Source organism: Octopus bimaculoides, chromosome 5, assembly GCF_001194135.2.
Source record: "Octopus bimaculoides isolate UCB-OBI-ISO-001 chromosome 5, ASM119413v2, whole genome shotgun sequence".
NCBI classification, from domain to species: Eukaryota; Metazoa; Mollusca; class Cephalopoda; order Octopoda; family Octopodidae; genus Octopus; species Octopus bimaculoides.
Genome location: NC_068985.1, coordinates 43,391,281 through 43,394,323, shown reverse-complemented (window position 1 = coordinate 43,394,323; position 3,043 = coordinate 43,391,281). Strand labels below are relative to the sequence as shown.

The 3,043-nt window shown below is 31.4% G+C and overlaps 1 protein-coding gene across 2 annotated transcripts in view; it reads left to right on the top strand.

Moving 5' to 3' along the window:
* Positions 1-3,043, top strand: part of LOC128247922 (uncharacterized) — a 32,989-nt gene that overhangs the window by 7,260 nt on the left and 22,686 nt on the right. The window lies entirely within an intron of this gene.

Here is a 3,043-nt window from a genome sequence, read left to right as displayed (position 1 = left end):
TATATATGATGTATGGTGAATTTATGGAAAGAAGTCCCATGAAACTCATCAATTTAGTTAAAAATGGAGAAGACAAGTTGTTCAAATATATAAGAGAATTTTAATTCTTATATATTGTAACAACTTGTCTTCTCTATTTTTAACTAAACTGATGAGTTTCATGGGATTTCTTTCCATAAATTCACCATACATCATATTTAAGTATTACTTTCATATCTTCGCAAATTTACGCCTGTAAACTATCTGCAAAATATGAAGAATCAACATTAGAAATCTTTTTCTGGAAACCTTCAAGTTAAAGGATGAATCTACATTCAACCTTTTTACACCTATATTACTATATTTATAACATTTTTCTAACATGACTATTTAAATATATACTTTAATCATATGACACAACTTACTAAATATCTAACTTGCTTTGTAATCATGTGTGCGCCTAACCTCGCGTGTGCGTATGTTCACATTTTTGCTAATGCTTGTATGAGTGTGTGTACTTGTGCCATGCAGCTTGCCTGGGGGTGTTTATACATACATATCGAGCGAGATCGTTGCCAGTGCCCCTGGACTGGCTCTTGTGTGGGTGGCACATAAAATACACCATTTTGAGCGTGGCTGTTGCCAGTACCGCCTGACTGGCCTTCGTGCAGGTGACACATAAAAGCACCCACTACACTCTCTGAGTGGTTGGTGTTAGGAAGGGCATCCAGCTGTAGAAACTCTGCCAAATCAGATTGGAGCCTGGTGTAGCCATCTGGTTTCACCAGTCCTCAGTCAAATCGTCCAACCCATGCTAGCATGGAAAGCAGACGTTAAACAACGACGATGATGATGATGATGATCTGTTAACGGTTATTTTCAATACTTTTCCCACTGGATTAAGTGTTCGTTTCTCTTTTTGTCTTCTGCAATTTTATTTTTGGATCTTCTATATATATATGAAGAATTTTCCTCCATCTAGCTTGTTTTTCTCTCTACAAAATGGAAAGTTGAATTATGGAACAGTCATTTTAACGAGTTTTTTAAAATTTATTTATCACCCGACGAGATACGTCTGCACCACCAGATACTCCTAAATCAGTTTTTGTGTGTCCCACAAGAAGTGTCGAAACAATTGTTGTGATTAATAATATATTCTTGTATATTCCATCTTCTGTCTTTCATTTGTTATATTACTATATATATGTGTGTGTGTATTTATAAAAGACAAAATAGACTGAAAATCTCCCGAAGACTTGTGTTATATGATTAAAGCATATATTTAAATTGTCATGTTAGAAAAATGTTAGAAAATTTTGTGCGTAGTGTTATTGTTTAGGGAGAAATAACCGGTTTTGTATTTTCTTTTCAAATTTCTCATATTTCTTTACTGATATTGTGTCATGTCTTTGCTAGAAATTTGAAAAGAAAATATGAAACCAGTTATTTCTCCAAAAAGAATGTCACTACACACAAAATTTTATAACATTTTTCTAACATGATGATTTAAATATATTTTTTAATCATATAACACAAGTCTTCTGTAGTTTATTCACTCTATTTTATCTTTTATACATCCAACCATGAGCTTTCCCACACCAACTCGAATACCAGAAGTAGAGTAATATGCTCTATTAAAAAACAGAAAAAACTGTTACTCAGAGTTTCATGTTCCCATTCATCAGACAGTTTTGTTTAGAATGGAGCAAGATAGAGTTATATGCAGAAATACAATTACTGTGATAGGTACACATTTGAAAATGGTTTTGTTTCATTGGTCCTTTCATCTAACGGTCTTTTCAATAACTGGTTGCATGAAATTACAATTGCGGTTTAAAATCAAATTATTATAAAAATCAAACACAACCTATAATATACGTATATACACAAAACATACAGGCATTGATACATGGTTAAAACATAAATATATAGAAATGCAAATGCATGTAATTCTTAAAATTACTTTCTAAACATTTTCACAGGGGCTTCAGAAAATTCATTCAAGATTTGGTTTTATTCCCACCGAAATTCATTCTGATACCCCAAGAATAGGACAGCAACTAGTCTTGCAAAGTATGTCTGGGAATTGAAAGAGAATAACACCCGTCTTTTCAATATAATCTGAGAAATTTTTAGAAAAAGCTTTATCATACAAACATGGAGCTTATAAAAAACCCATGAAATGTAATCTTTGCCTCTCAGAAAAGTTCTTCATCCTGTTCCAGGATAAACATGCTTGGAACCAGAGACATGAGCTCTTAAATTCCTGCAAGCACACCGCAAGGTTTAAAATGTTAACTGATAAAATACCATATGGGTAAAATATTTTGACTTTTGGAAAATTTTGACTCTCACATTTGAATTTGACTTTACACCTTATAGTTATTTTTGTATTACAATGATAGTATATATTTCAACTTTACAGTTTATATTTACATCTGAGTTTTAAGAAAGCCTTCAACTGTTTTACAAATTTAAGCTTAAGATTTGCTGAGGTTTATTTTTATTGTTTACTCACGCTTTTAATTATGTTATATTAATTTATTGTGCAATTTCCTCATTTTTACATTTTAATATTATATATAGCAGTTTTTTTTCTTAAATGTGTCTTTGCGTATATACATTATAATATATATTTATCTTGAAATAAAGATATGTCTATCTCCATATATCTGTGTGTATGTATATATTGGATCTATTTCAAAACGGGGGCACCAGTTTTCATTTATGTTTTATGCAGTGTTTTTGGTACCGAAAGACTTTCAAACTTCATATACTTATCTATTTTGTGTTATAGAACAGAAAAAAATTTTTGTATTCGAATTTATTTCATGTAAAAAATTGTCTTATTTCGATAATTTCTACTAATCACTGACGTCTATTCAGTTGAAAACAGTTAGCGCTGTAACGGTGTATATCGTATTAATCCCCGAACCCTAACTAGACTGTTAACCCTAACCCTAACTCTAAAATTGTTACACACATAGATACGCACAGCGTAATTTATTATATAAACAATATATGCGTATAAATTACGATTAAACCGGATGAAATATGTCACAGG